The sequence below is a fragment of the Equus caballus genome, chromosome 10 (genome assembly GCF_041296265.1).
Source record: "Equus caballus isolate H_3958 breed thoroughbred chromosome 10, TB-T2T, whole genome shotgun sequence".
Classification (NCBI taxonomy): Eukaryota; Metazoa; Chordata; class Mammalia; order Perissodactyla; family Equidae; genus Equus; species Equus caballus.
This window is the reverse complement of record NC_091693.1, coordinates 12,012,328-12,027,743: the sequence shown is the minus strand read 5'-3', so window position 1 is coordinate 12,027,743 and position 15,416 is coordinate 12,012,328. Positions and strand designations below refer to the sequence as shown.

At 48.9% G+C, this 15,416-nt stretch overlaps 4 long non-coding RNA genes across 4 annotated transcripts; 2 read left to right on the top strand and 2 right to left on the bottom strand.

Moving 5' to 3' along the window:
* The first annotated feature begins 4,287 nt into the window (after positions 1-4,287).
* On the top strand, positions 4,288-5,302 carry LOC138915710 (uncharacterized). Its single transcript, XR_011421861.1, has 2 exons — positions 4,288-4,404; positions 4,820-5,302. It is a non-coding gene; the product is annotated as an uncharacterized lncRNA (long non-coding RNA).
* LOC138915708 (uncharacterized) lies at positions 4,695-6,487 on the bottom strand. The gene is made up of 2 exons (XR_011421859.1): positions 6,276-6,487; positions 4,695-5,005 (listed from the first exon to the last, which is right to left on the bottom strand). It is a non-coding gene; the product is annotated as an uncharacterized lncRNA (long non-coding RNA).
* Positions 6,488-12,232: 5,745 nt separating this feature from the next.
* On the top strand, positions 12,233-13,247 carry LOC138915711 (uncharacterized). Its single transcript, XR_011421862.1, has 2 exons — positions 12,233-12,349; positions 12,765-13,247. It is a non-coding gene; the product is annotated as an uncharacterized lncRNA (long non-coding RNA).
* LOC138915709 (uncharacterized) lies at positions 12,714-14,399 on the bottom strand. Its single transcript, XR_011421860.1, has 2 exons — positions 14,221-14,399; positions 12,714-13,192 (listed from the first exon to the last, which is right to left on the bottom strand). It is a non-coding gene; the product is annotated as an uncharacterized lncRNA (long non-coding RNA).
* Positions 14,400-15,416: the final 1,017 nt, after the last annotated feature.

Below are 15,416 nucleotides of genomic sequence, written 5' to 3'. Positions count from 1 at the left end.
GCGAAGCCACAGCCCCTTCTCCAGATGGTCGCCCTACCCACTCCTCAAAGCAGCCAGCGGCCAGGAGGAGCCCGGCACAGGGCTCTGGAGCCCAACGTGAGCTGACTCTGGGCTGCACCACGTGCTCCAGGGCCTCTGTGGTCAGGTGCAGCCAGTCCTCACTCAGACCTGACCCTTGCTAGATCCTTTGCTCTGCACTTCCCAGATGCCCTCCAGCACCCCCTCCGTGAACTTCTTGAATCCCGTCTCATGCACTGCTTCTAGCTTATGTGACCTGACGCTATCCACACCAGCAGTAGTCCTGGGAAGCTGTGGGGGACTGGAATTGGCCACCCCGAGGTATGTCTCTTTGGCATGAGGATTCTTTGGGGCTGGTCACTTGTAATAAACTGCAGACAGGAAAGCAACTCCGGAAAGCAGAATTTACTTACCCTTTGGTAAGAGACATTTACATTGTAAAGGAAATCGCCACCCTTAGACGTGTCTCCCTCTCTGTACCAGGAAGAAGGGGGGATGACCCTCTATCTAGAAACTCTTAATGACAAAGGCAAGGACTTCAATCTGCATCTTGTTTACTGTACTTGTGTGGTACTCTCCCCTGATCCACACCCCCTCCGCCCCCAACATCCTCCTTTGTCTTTAGCTGAAGATGATGTTTAAGGTGGTGCCTTCAGCCATTTTGGTGAGTTGCTCAGTTTGCCTGAGCCTGTCCCATGTATACGTGGTATAAAGCTTTGTTTAATTTCCTCCTGTTATTCTGTCTCACGTGAATTTAATTCGGTGTCCAGCCGGAAGGACCCAGAGCGGGTAGAGGAAATGTCTTCCTCCCCTATACTCCACACCACCCCTTGATGCCCACCTCTGCTTACCCACACTCCACTTCACTGTCAGGTCTCCAAGGATTCAGCCAAAAACCCCAGAGGCCAAAAAGAGCAGGAAAGAAAACAGAATCAGAGGATAGAGTCTATCTACAATTTCCCAGGTTCTTTCTGTGGACTCTGCGAATAGGCATATGAAGTTTGTAAAAACAAAAAAGAAAGCAAAGAAATGAAGATGAAGATGTCCAGTCTGAGCATGTGGTTGGGGGTGGCCCCGGACAGGGTGAGCAAGTGTAGGCATGTGAGTGCCTGATGTGCCAGGGATCTGCTCGTAGACTGGAGTCGTTGGGTTTTATGACAGGATACCTTTAAAAGCCAGCGTGATCTTGCTCTTTGAAGGTGAGCCGAAAATGTGTGTGGAAGGAGCACACTGTTGGGGTCAGGGCCGCCGCAATCGGGTACCTTCCAGGTCTCTCTCAAGTCCTTGGACTTTAGCTCACAGCACATCTCAGATCCTGGGGGCACTGGCCAGGTAGGAGGCAACCTGGGAACCCAGAAGGATCTGGGCAGTCAGGTCATCTCCTGCTGTGGATACCAAGTCAGAAGACACGGAGGAAACTTGGAAATGTTCATTTGGTGGATTGTAGCGAGATAATGAAAGAAATTGGAGCATTTGGAAATATGGTGAGGGTTAACACTGTGTGCAAGATGACGGCATCAGCTAACCACAGGTAGGCAACGTCAAAGCAAATATTGCTCCAGACAAACTTAAAGAAGCAGAAAGACCTGATTCAAGAGCAGTGCAATAGGGGAGAGACTGAACTCGACCCCCAAAACAAAAGGCTGGAGAGATTTTTAACGTGGGTAGTGGGAACCATAGGTCTCTTGTGTTAAAAGAAATGTACATTTTCTAATAAAATCCTCACAGGAGGTAGTTTTACACCCTGGTAGAGGGATCCGACTAAGTTAGGCTCCTGACCTCCCTCAGAGACTGGGAGGTAGGGCCAGTATCTTCCAGGAGGACGACACTGCAGAGGTTTTTGGCCCAGGCCCTTGGGAAACACATTTCCTGGATCTTAAAACTGGCAAGAGGCTTTTCAGCAGACTTACATACATTTCCAAAGGGTAGAGAAACAGTCTACAATACAGACTGCAATTACAGTTCTAAAGGAATTCCTCTGCACGGGGAGGAGGGGAACGCCACCACGTCTCTATCAGCCAGGATCCAGTCTGCATCTCCATCAGTTCTCTGTGATTTATCAACGGTGAAAAATAGCTGAGAGAGAGAGAGCGGGCCAGAATCTGATCATTCAGAGGCTGTGTTTGCAGGACTTACCCATGGAAACACATTTCTTTCCAAGGTCACCTCCCTTTTGATTTGATAAAAATCATCTCCAAGGAAGACTCTCTTGACCCTAAAGCAGAGCGGGCCTCATTTGATTGGCCCTGATTTTTATAAAGATGCAGCAGGATTGGACGTTTACCACACCGTTTCCTTTCAGGGAATCATCAGAGTAAATCAAGCCACGACCTGTAGAGGACAAAAGACTGAAAATGGCTGTGGCTCACAAAATACTGATCACTGGCAAAAGACTAATATCTGAAGCAAGTTCATCACCCAAATAATGCCACTGACCAGGAAATCTGATTGTATCCGTGGCCGCAAAAAGAGTCAAAGATTTTAAAGTCAACATTGGAAGGAACTTTCTTCTAAAGAACCGTAGCTACATCAAAAGTGAGAAATGGTTTTCTAAACAATAAGAGGGCTAGATTTCCGTGATGGCAATTTGATGTGTCCAGAGGACTGGGCCATGAGGTGGCCAGCTATTTCAATAACATTATCTGGGTGTTTCTGGGAGGGTGTCTCCAGGTGAGTTAGCCTTTGAATTGGTAGACTGAGAAAAGCAGACGGCCCCTCCTTGTGGGGGCAGGGGGTACTGTCCAGTCGGTGAGGGCATGAACTGAACACAAAGTCGAGGGAAAGGAGAATTCACCCTCTCTGCCTGAGAGCTTGAGCTGGGACATGGGTCTTTCCCTGCGCTCAGACTACAACGTACGCCATTGGCTGTCCTGTCTCAGGACTTTGGCCTTCCTGGGTCTCCAGCTTGCGGACGTCACATTACAGGACTTCTGAGTCTTGTGTGAGCCACTTCCTTATAATAAATCTCTTTATACACCCCCCCCAACAGACACACACACACACACACACATACATAAAGGCATACTTTTTATTTCTCTGGAGAGCCCTAATACGATTTCCTAATGGTATTTCTGATCCTCCCCTTTTGGCCCTGGGCAGCAGTGCCCTGTGCCTACATTAGCCCTGGACATGCAGAACTCATCTTCTTTCCTGGGAATCTTTGCCTCTTGTGCTTTGATAAGCCTCACCTTCCTTGCCCATCAGCCCATCTTCTCAGGGGTTGTCCTCCAGGCACACAGCGGACCTCCAGTGACGCCCAAAGCTCTGATTCCTGGCCACAGAGTTGTGTCCGAAGAGCTCATTAGAGGGTCCCAACGCTCACACACACTTCCCCCTGGGTTGCTTTCAGGTTTCCTCCTGTCCAGTATAACAGTTCCTAGGCTGTGCAGTCTTTATTTTTCTTTTCTCAGACGTGTAATGCTCAGATCCTCTTATTAAAAACAAAAATACGTCGTTGTTTACCTGGCATCAAAAGAAGCTTTGAGAAAATAACTTAGGTCTTAATGCTGAAATCTTTAGAAATTTACGTTTTTGCCTGGGGTAAATATTATTTGTGATGGATTCTATGGCGGCTGAGACACGTTACACAAACCTAATGGTTTCAAAACACAGATTTATTCTCTCACAGTCTGCAGTCCTGAAATCTCCAAAAGGTTTCTCAGGGCTGAAATCAGAGTGTCTACAGGGCCAGGCTCCTCCTGAGGCTCTTGGGGACAATGTGATCCCTTGCCTTTTCCAGCTGCTACAGGCTGTTCTCATGCCTTGCCCCATAACTCCTCATCACACTGCCTTTTCTCCCCCTGGTCCATCCTCACACCATCCTCTTCTACTTCCGGACTCAAAACTCTCTTTCCACTCCCTTTATAGGGACCCCTGTGATTTCATTTAGATTTTACCTGGATAATCCAGGATAATCTCCTACATCAAGATCCATAACTTTATCCCATAAGCAAAGGCCCCTTGACCATATAATGTAACTTTCACGGGGCACATGGATGAGGCCACAGATATCTTTGGGGACACTGATTCAGTCTATCGCTGTGTTAAAACAACTTCAAAATGTTCCGTCTTCACAGACAAAAGCTTTTGAAAACACTGTCCATTTCCACTCCTGTATAATGAGCTGTGGTAAAGTGCTGCCCCATAGATGAATGGCTCTATGCTCCCACAGCGCTGTGGGAGGGTCCTGTTGCATCATTTCCTCTGACGTTACTAGTTAAATTCCAGTTGGCAGGAAGCAACCTTGGATTGCAAGTGCTTCTGAGGGCACCCTACACCCTCATTGGCCAGGACTGCTTCCTCTGTGGGACTAGGCGCAGAGTATATAAGAGGCAGACCCAACAGGAATTAAGTCATAACTTCGACTGCAGCCAACGGAAACAGTTGGTACGTTTTTCCCATGGATTTGCTTATTTCATTTAGCAAGGACAAGGCCACGAGAGTTCTAGAGGATAGACTGGTTGCATTTCTCACTGATAAGATATGGAAACTCGTAAAAGATAAGTTAATGACATGTGAAACGGAGAAGGGCCTCGTAACAACTTTGTCTAAATTTCTAATCAGTGAGATGCTGACATATGTACTGCGTAAGATGGCTTCTGCTGCATATAAGCATTTGTACTTGAAATGTTTAAAAGAAAAGATTGTGTATTTCTTTAAAAAGATGACACATCGCCAATCAGCAAAAGTGATTGAGGTTTAATTTCTACTTATAAATCCAGCTGGGTATCTACAAAATCCTTGTGAAATCTTTTTTTTTTTTTTAAAGATTTTTTTATTTTTTCCTTTTTCTCCCCCAAAGCCCCCCAGTACGTAGTTGTATATTCTTCATTGTGGGTTCTTCTAGTTGTGGCATGTGGGACGCTGCCTCAGCGTGGTTTGATGAGCAATGCCATGTCCGCGCCCAGGATCGAACGAAACACTGGGCTGCCTGCAGCGGAGCGCGCGAACTTAACCACTGGCCACGGGGCCAGCCCCCTTGTGAAATCTTAAAGGACAAGATCACATATTACTTTGATGAGACGATGCCTCGTGGGAAGCTAACAGCGGAAGAATGCTCTTCATTACCGATGATAAATCCTACACGTTATGATAACCGTCTTCAGGAGGACACATAGATTCCTGTCCTGGCTTCCTGAACCCATCCCTCAACTGCAGTTTCATCAACCACCGGCAGGAAATTTCAGTACTTACCTGTTGCTTTCATGGTCATCTACCAACTCTGCCTTCCTGACAAAGAAGACAGATTTGAAACTGAGGAAATAAACTCATTACCCAACTGGAATGTGGTCTCACAGTGGTTCTGTGGTGATTTCCTCCTTGTATTGAGGTTAGTCTCTGGTCTGGGCTCTGAGAAGGGGAGCTGAGAAGGCGAGATGTCCCCATCTGGAGCAAATCCATGCTCAGCCGGAAGGACATGTCCATGGGGACAGGAGGCTGAGGGTGGTGTTTAGGGTATGGGGAGGTTTCAAAGGTGAAATTCTGGAGCTGAGTCCTGAGGAGGCATTGAAAATCTCCTGCCTCAGTGTGGGGAGTAGGGGCAGACACCACAAGTATAGTCGGGTGCCAGACAGGGCACTTCCTGGTTTGAAGGGAGTAATCAAAATGGGAGCTGAGGAGAAATGGCACCATGATGAGTCCCCAGGATGAATAGGCCCCCAGCGGGTTGATGGGGGTGGAAGTCTTCAAAGGACAAATTATGGTGGGGAGAGAGGGAAGGGAAAGCTCTGCCCATAGAAGGACCCTCAGAGGGACAGACCTCAGAGGGGGAAGGGTGTGGACTTGAACAAGCCTCTGTGCTGTCCTAGAGGGGCCGGTTAGGCTGAGGGTTAAACAGCGTGGGACACGATGCAGGCCTCTTCGTGCAGGAAGAAGTGTGTCATCCCAACCCCTGAGAGAGAGTCCTCACCTCCAGATTCCCCCCAGACCCCCAGGGTGGGGCCCCTCCCTTCATTCCCTCGCCCCACCTCTTCCATCCGCCCAGCCCTTCTAGATTCTTCTGGGCTCCACACACCCCAGGGGTTCCTGGCTTTTGATTCCCTTCCCCCACCCTGAATTTTCTAGATTCCACTGGGCTCCGCAAACAGCAAGGTCCTCCCACTCTCCCTCCCCTCCCCGTCCGCTCTGCCCAGTTTCTAGATTCTTCTGGGCTCCACACACTCCAAGTTCTTCCTGACTTCCGTCCCCTCCCCGGCCACCCTCTTCAAGCCCAGGCTACTTTCCCGCCTCCATTCCGGGTCTCAGTCAGTTTCACTTACTCACAAATCTCCGTGTCTGGTTAACTTGCAAGCCAGGCTGAAGGCCGTCTTGGAGCCCAGAGGTGGACACTCGTTTTCCTTCATCGCAACTGAAGATTCCAAAACCACCTGACCCGGGCCTGACTTTGAGAGGAACTGGGCACGTCTCAGCCTTGTGGGAGCTGGACACTGGAAACCCTGCCCTTGCTCTGGAAACCGGGTCCAACGACTCTAGTCTCCACCCCAAGCCGGTCCTTCATTGGCCACCCTTCCTCCCACTGGCATTCAGGAACCCACTTGTGTCGACATCCCGGCTCTCGACTCCCTTCCTTTTTCGAATCTGCCCACACTCTGAGCTCAGGCTTCCTGTCTCTGCAGCGTCCTCACGTTGGCCTCCAATCCCTGCTAATTCTCTGAATTTCTAGCCCCACGGAGGTTTGAGTCTCCCTCTCCAGCATATTCCCTGTGCCCTGTCCCCTGTCAGCCTGTTCACCAGTGTCCCTGCAGACTCCTGTGCCCCTGGACATTTGTGTCTGTGTATCCCCCAACCTAACTCCCTCAACATACACATAGACACACATACACACACACACTCATACACACACACACTCATACACACACACACATGTGCACATACACACACCCATATATGCACACACAAATATACACACGTGGACACACACGCATACACACATAAATGCACACATATACACATACATACAATCATAGACACACAGTCACATGCACGTACACACATATATGATGCGGGGTCGGTGAGCCGAGGAGTCGAAAGAAAGATTTCTTAGACTCTCAAGATCTGGCAGTAGTGCTCTTTTATTTAGAGAATAGTGTGGAATAGCATGGGGACAGGACCCATGGGCAGGCAGAGCTGGTGCGTGGGGACAGGACCCACGGGCAGTCAGAGCTGGTGTGTGGGGACAAGACCCACGGGCAGTCAGAGCTCCTGCTGCTGCCCCGAGTTGAGGGTTAGGGCTAATTTTATAAGGCATGGGTACGTGACTTATTTTTACTGGAGAAAAGAAAAGATGATGTAAAAAGTCATTAAATGATTTCAGTGCAGATGGGGTCTGGTTATTGTGCGGTCATATAACTTTAGATACGAATCTGGCCATATAGATCGGCATGCAGGTGAGGATGCCCCGGGCTTCTCTCTCTGGGGCAGTCCTAATTCATACCATAAAAAAAGTCCACTGGGTCATATAGTTTGGCATGTAGGCCAGGTCACCTTGGGCTTCTCTAGCTGGGGCAGCCTTAATCCACATCAATATACACACACATATGCACACACACACTCAGCCCAAAGGGCTCTCCACCCCAAGGCCTTGATTCCTTGACTCTAAGTGGTGACCACAAGGGGCACCTCAAAGACACTTCCCTTTGGGGCGCCAGGGCTTCTTCCCTTCCCTTAGTGACTCCATTTAACCCTGACTGTACTTTGGAGGCTTTCCAGTCTCTCATCTCACCTCTGTGTGGAACCCCATCCTTGCTTATCACTCCTCACGGCCACTTCTAATTTCCACAGTATCCGATATTTTTCCAAAAGTATCTCATCTTTTTCTTTCAAAGGATTGCCACAATTTACTGAGTGCTTTTGGTACACTGCTCCGTTATGTTCCCCAAGCTGCTCATGCATCCCCACAGATGCCCTTTCCTGCAGGAATTTGACATGAGCGAAGCCACAGCCCCTTCTCCAGATGGTCGCCCTACCCACTCCTCAAAGCAGCCAGCGGCCAGGAGGAGCCCGGCACAGGGCTCTGGAGCCCAACGTGAGCTGACTCTGGGCTGCACCACGTGCTCCAGGGCCTCTGTGGTCAGGTGCAGCCAGTCCTCACTCAGACCTGACCCTTGCTAGATCCTTTGCTCTGCACTTCCCAGATGCCCTCCAGCACCCCCTCCGTGAACTTCTTGAATCCCGTCTCATGCACTGCTTCTAGCTTATGTGACCTGACGCTATCCACACCAGCAGTAGTCCTGGGAAGCTGTGGGGGACTGGAATTGGCCACCCCGAGGTATGTCTCTTTGGCATGAGGATTCTTTGGGGCTGGTCACTTGTAATAAACTGCAGACAGGAAAGCAACTCCGGAAAGCAGAATTTACTTACCCTTTGGTAAGAGACATTTACATTGTAAAGGAAATCGCCACCCTTAGACGTGTCTCCCTCTCTGTACCAGGAAGAAGGGGGGATGACCCTCTATCTAGAAACTCTTAATGACAAAGGCAAGGACTTCAATCTGCATCTTGTTTACTGTACTTGTGTGGTACTCTCCCCTGATCCACACCCCCTCCGCCCCCAACATCCTCCTTTGTCTTTAGCTGAAGATGATGTTTAAGGTGGTGCCTTCAGCCATTTTGGTGAGTTGCTCAGTTTGCCTGAGCCTGTCCCATGTATACGTGGTATAAAGCTTTGTTTAATTTCCTCCTGTTATTCTGTCTCACGTGAATTTAATTCGGTGTCCAGCCGGAAGGACCCAGAGCGGGTAGAGGAAATGTCTTCCTCCCCTATACTCCACACCACCCCTTGATGCCCACCTCTGCTTACCCACACTCCACTTCACTGTCAGGTCTCCAAGGATTCAGCCAAAAACCCCAGAGGCCAAAAAGAGCAGGAAAGAAAACAGAATCAGAGGATAGAGTCTATCTACAATTTCCCAGGTTCTTTCTGTGGACTCTGCGAATAGGCATATGAAGTTTGTAAAAACAAAAAAGAAAGCAAAGAAATGAAGATGAAGATGTCCAGTCTGAGCATGTGGTTGGGGGTGGCCCCGGACAGGGTGAGCAAGTGTAGGCATGTGAGTGCCTGATGTGCCAGGGATCTGCTCGTAGACTGGAGTCGTTGGGTTTTATGACAGGATACCTTTAAAAGCCAGCGTGATCTTGCTCTTTGAAGGTGAGCCGAAAATGTGTGTGGAAGGAGCACACTGTTGGGGTCAGGGCCGCCGCAATCGGGTACCTTCCAGGTCTCTCTCAAGTCCTTGGACTTTAGCTCACAGCACATCTCAGATCCTGGGGGCACTGGCCAGGTAGGAGGCAACCTGGGAACCCAGAAGGATCTGGGCAGTCAGGTCATCTCCTGCTGTGGATACCAAGTCAGAAGACACGGAGGAAACTTGGAAATGTTCATTTGGTGGATTGTAGCGAGATAATGAAAGAAATTGGAGCATTTGGAAATATGGTGAGGGTTAACACTGTGTGCAAGATGACGGCATCAGCTAACCACAGGTAGGCAACGTCAAAGCAAATATTGCTCCAGACAAACTTAAAGAAGCAGAAAGACCTGATTCAAGAGCAGTGCAATAGGGGAGAGACTGAACTCGACCCCCAAAACAAAAGGCTGGAGAGATTTTTAACGTGGGTAGTGGGAACCATAGGTCTCTTGTGTTAAAAGAAATGTACATTTTCTAATAAAATCCTCACAGGAGGTAGTTTTACACCCTGGTAGAGGGATCCGACTAAGTTAGGCTCCTGACCTCCCTCAGAGACTGGGAGGTAGGGCCAGTATCTTCCAGGAGGACGACACTGCAGAGGTTTTTGGCCCAGGCCCTTGGGAAACACATTTCCTGGATCTTAAAACTGGCAAGAGGCTTTTCAGCAGACTTACATACATTTCCAAAGGGTAGAGAAACAGTCTACAATACAGACTGCAATTACAGTTCTAAAGGAATTCCTCTGCACGGGGAGGAGGGGAACGCCACCACGTCTCTATCAGCCAGGATCCAGTCTGCATCTCCATCAGTTCTCTGTGATTTATCAACGGTGAAAAATAGCTGAGAGAGAGAGAGCGGGCCAGAATCTGATCATTCAGAGGCTGTGTTTGCAGGACTTACCCATGGAAACACATTTCTTTCCAAGGTCACCTCCCTTTTGATTTGATAAAAATCATCTCCAAGGAAGACTCTCTTGACCCTAAAGCAGAGCGGGCCTCATTTGATTGGCCCTGATTTTTATAAAGATGCAGCAGGATTGGACGTTTACCACACCGTTTCCTTTCAGGGAATCATCAGAGTAAATCAAGCCACGACCTGTAGAGGACAAAAGACTGAAAATGGCTGTGGCTCACAAAATACTGATCACTGGCAAAAGACTAATATCTGAAGCAAGTTCATCACCCAAATAATGCCACTGACCAGGAAATCTGATTGTATCCGTGGCCGCAAAAAGAGTCAAAGATTTTAAAGTCAACATTGGAAGGAACTTTCTTCTAAAGAACCGTAGCTACATCAAAAGTGAGAAATGGTTTTCTAAACAATAAGAGGGCTAGATTTCCGTGATGGCAATTTGATGTGTCCAGTGGACTGGGCCATGAGGTGGCCAGCTATTTCAATAACATTATCTGGGTGTTTCTGGGAGGGTGTCTCCAGGTGAGTTAGCCTTTGAATTGGTAGACTGAGAAAAGCAGACGGCCCCTCCTTGTGGGGGCAGGGGGTACTGTCCAGTCGGTGAGGGCATGAACTGAACACAAAGTCGAGGGAAAGGAGAATTCACCCTCTCTGCCTGAGAGCTTGAGCTGGGACATGGGTCTTTCCCTGCGCTCAGACTACAACGTACGCCATTGGCTGTCCTGTCTCAGGACTTTGGCCTTCCTGGGTCTCCAGCTTGCGGACGTCACATTACAGGACTTCTGAGTCTTGTGTGAGCCACTTCCTTATAATAAATCTCTTTATACACCCCCCCCAACAGACACACACACACACACACACATACATAAAGGCATACTTTTTATTTCTCTGGAGAGCCCTAATACGATTTCCTAATGGTATTTCTGATCCTCCCCTTTTGGCCCTGGGCAGCAGTGCCCTGTGCCTACATTAGCCCTGGACATGCAGAACTCATCTTCTTTCCTGGGAATCTTTGCCTCTTGTGCTTTGATAAGCCTCACCTTCCTTGCCCATCAGCCCATCTTCTCAGGGGTTGTCCTCCAGGCACACAGCGGACCTCCAGTGACGCCCAAAGCTCTGATTCCTGGCCACAGAGTTGTGTCCGAAGAGCTCATTAGAGGGTCCCAACGCTCACACACACTTCCCCCTGGGTTGCTTTCAGGTTTCCTCCTGTCCAGTATAACAGTTCCTAGGCTGTGCAGTCTTTATTTTTCTTTTCTCAGACGTGTAATGCTCAGATCCTCTTATTAAAAACAAAAATACGTCGTTGTTTACCTGGCATCAAAAGAAGCTTTGAGAAAATAACTTAGGTCTTAATGCTGAAATCTTTAGAAATTTACGTTTTTGCCTGGGGTAAATATTATTTGTGATGGATTCTATGGCGGCTGAGACACGTTACACAAACCTAATGGTTTCAAAACACAGATTTATTCTCTCACAGTCTGCAGTCCTGAAATCTCCAAAAGGTTTCTCAGGGCTGAAATCAGAGTGTCTACAGGGCCAGGCTCCTCCTGAGGCTCTTGGGGACAATGTGATCCCTTGCCTTTTCCAGCTGCTACAGGCTGTTCTCATGCCTTGCCCCATAACTCCTCATCACACTGCCTTTTCTCCCCCTGGTCCATCCTCACACCATCCTCTTCTACTTCCGGACTCAAAACTCTCTTTCCACTCCCTTTATAGGGACCCCTGTGATTTCATTTAGATTTTACCTGGATAATCCAGGATAATCTCCTACATCAAGATCCATAACTTTATCCCATAAGCAAAGGCCCCTTGACCATATAATGTAACTTTCACGGGGCACATGGATGAGGCCACAGATATCTTTGGGGACACTGATTCAGTCTATCGCTGTGTTAAAACAACTTCAAAATGTTCCGTCTTCACAGACAAAAGCTTTTGAAAACACTGTCCATTTCCACTCCTGTATAATGAGCTGTGGTAAAGTGCTGCCCCATAGATGAATGGCTCTATGCTCCCACAGCGCTGTGGGAGGGTCCTGTTGCATCATTTCCTCTGACGTTACTAGTTAAATTCCAGTTGGCAGGAAGCAACCTTGGATTGCAAGTGCTTCTGAGGGCACCCTACACCCTCATTGGCCAGGACTGCTTCCTCTGTGGGACTAGGCGCAGAGTATATAAGAGGCAGACCCAACAGGAATTAAGTCATAACTTCGACTGCAGCCAACGGAAACAGTTGGTACGTTTTTCCCATGGATTTGCTTATTTCATTTAGCAAGGACAAGGCCACGAGAGTTCTAGAGGATAGACTGGTTGCATTTCTCACTGATAAGATATGGAAACTCGTAAAAGATAAGTTAATGACATGTGAAACGGAGAAGGGCCTCGTAACAACTTTGTCTAAATTTCTAATCAGTGAGATGCTGACATATGTACTGCGTAAGATGGCTTCTGCTGCATATAAGCATTTGTACTTGAAATGTTTAAAAGAAAAGATTGTGTATTTCTTTAAAAAGATGACACATCGCCAATCAGCAAAAGTGATTGAGGTTTAATTTCTACTTATAAATCCAGCTGGGTATCTACAAAATCCTTGTGAAATCTTTTTTTTTTTTTTAAAGATTTTTTTATTTTTTCCTTTTTCTCCCCCAAAGCCCCCCAGTACGTAGTTGTATATTCTTCATTGTGGGTTCTTCTAGTTGTGGCATGTGGGACGCTGCCTCAGTGTGGTTTGATGAGCAATGCCATGTCCGCGCCCAGGATCGAACGAAACACTGGGCTGCCTGCAGCGGAGCGCGCGAACTTAACCACTGGCCACGGGGCCAGCCCCCTTGTGAAATCTTAAAGGACAAGATCACATATTACTTTGATGAGACGATGCCTCGTGGGAAGCTAACAGCGGAAGAATGCTCTTCATTACCGATGATAAATCCTACACGTTATGATAACCGTCTTCAGGAGGACACATAGATTCCTGTCCTGGCTTCCTGAACCCATCCCTCAACTGCAGTTTCATCAACCACCGGCAGGAAATTTCAGTACTTACCTGTTGCTTTCATGGTCATCTACCAACTCTGCCTTCCTGACAAAGAAGACAGATTTGAAACTGAGGAAATAAACTCATTACCCAACTGGAATGTGGTCTCACAGTGGTTCTGTGGTGATTTCCTCCTTGTATTGAGGTTAGTCTCTGGTCTGGGCTCTGAGAAGGGGAGCTGAGAAGGCGAGATGTCCCCATCTGGAGCAAATCCATGCTCAGCCGGAAGGACATGTCCATGGGGACAGGAGGCTGAGGGTGGTGTTTAGGGTATGGGGAGGTTTCAAAGGTGAAATTCTGGAGCTGAGTCCTGAGGAGGCATTGAAAATCTCCTGCCTCAGTGTGGGGAGTAGGGGCAGACACCACAAGTATAGTCGGGTGCCAGACAGGGCACTTCCTGGTTTGAAGGGAGTAATCAAAATGGGAGCTGAGGAGAAATGGCACCATGATGAGTCCCCAGGATGAATAGGCCCCCAGCGGGTTGATGGGGGTGGAAGTCTTCAAAGGACAAATTATGGTGGGGAGAGAGGGAAGGGAAAGCTCTGCCCATAGAAGGACCCTCAGAGGGACAGACCTCAGAGGGGGAAGGGTGTGGACTTGAACAAGCCTCTGTGCTGTCCTAGAGGGGCCGGTTAGGCTGAGGGTTAAACAGCGTGGGACACGATGCAGGCCTCTTCGTGCAGGAAGAAGTGTGTCATCCCAACCCCTGAGAGAGAGTCCTCACCTCCAGATTCCCCCCAGACCCCCAGGGTGGGGCCCCTCCCTTCATTCCCTCGCCCCACCTCTTCCATCCGCCCAGCCCTTCTAGATTCTTCTGGGCTCCACACACCCCAGGGGTTCCTGGCTTTTGATTCCCTTCCCCCACCCTGAATTTTCTAGATTCCACTGGGCTCCGCAAACAGCAAGGTCCTCCCACTCTCCCTCCCCTCCCCGTCCGCTCTGCCCAGTTTCTAGATTCTTCTGGGCTCCACACACTCCAAGTTCTTCCTGACTTCCGTCCCCTCCCCGGCCACCCTCTTCAAGCCCAGGCTACTTTCCCGCCTCCATTCCGGGTCTCAGTCAGTTTCACTTACTCACAAATCTCCGTGTCTGGTTAACTTGCAAGCCAGGCTGAAGGCCGTCTTGGAGCCCAGAGGTGGACACTCGTTTTCCTTCATCGCAACTGAAGATTCCAAAACCACCTGACCCGGGCCTGACTTTGAGAGGAACTGGGCACGTCTCAGCCTTGTGGGAGCTGGACACTGGAAACCCTGCCCTTGCTCTGGAAACCGGGTCCAACGACTCTAGTCTCCACCCCAAGCCGGTCCTTCATTGGCCACCCTTCCTCCCACTGGCATTCAGGAACCCACTTGTGTCGACATCCCGGCTCTCGACTCCCTTCCTTTTTCGAATCTGCCCACACTCTGAGCTCAGGCTTCCTGTCTCTGCAGCGTCCTCACGTTGGCCTCCAATCCCTGCTAATTCTCTGAATTTCTAGCCCCACGGAGGTTTGAGTCTCCCTCTCCAGCATATTCCCTGTGCCCTGTCCCCTGTCAGCCTGTTCACCAGTGTCCCTGCAGACTCCTGTGCCCCTGGACATTTGTGTCTGTGTATCCCCCAACCTAACTCCCTCAACATACACATAGACACACATACACACACACACTCATACACACACACACTCATACACACACACACATGTGCACATACACACACCCATATATGCACACACAAATATACACACGTGGACACACACGCATACACACATAAATGCACACATATACACATACATACAATCATAGACACACAGTCACATGCACGTACACACATATATGATGCGGGGTCGGTGAGCCGAGGAGTCGAAAGAAAGATTTCTTAGACTCTCAAGATCTGGCAGTAGTGCTCTTTTATTTAGAGAATAGTGTGGAATAGCATGGGGACAGGACCCATGGGCAGGCAGAGCTGGTGCGTGGGGACAGGACCCACGGGCAGTCAGAGCTGGTGTGTGGGGACAAGACCCACGGGCAGTCAGAGCTCCTGCTGCTGCCCCGAGTTGAGGGTTAGGGCTAATTTTATAAGGCATGGGTACGTGACTTATTTTTACTGGAGAAAAGAAAAGATGATGTAAAAAGTCATTAAATGATTTCAGTGCAGATGGGGTCTGGTTATTGTGCGGTCATATAACTTTAGATACGAATCTGGCCATATAGATCGGCATGCAGGTGAGGATGCCCCGGGCTTCTCTCTCTGGGGCAGTCCTAATTCATACCATAAAAAAAGTCCACTGGGT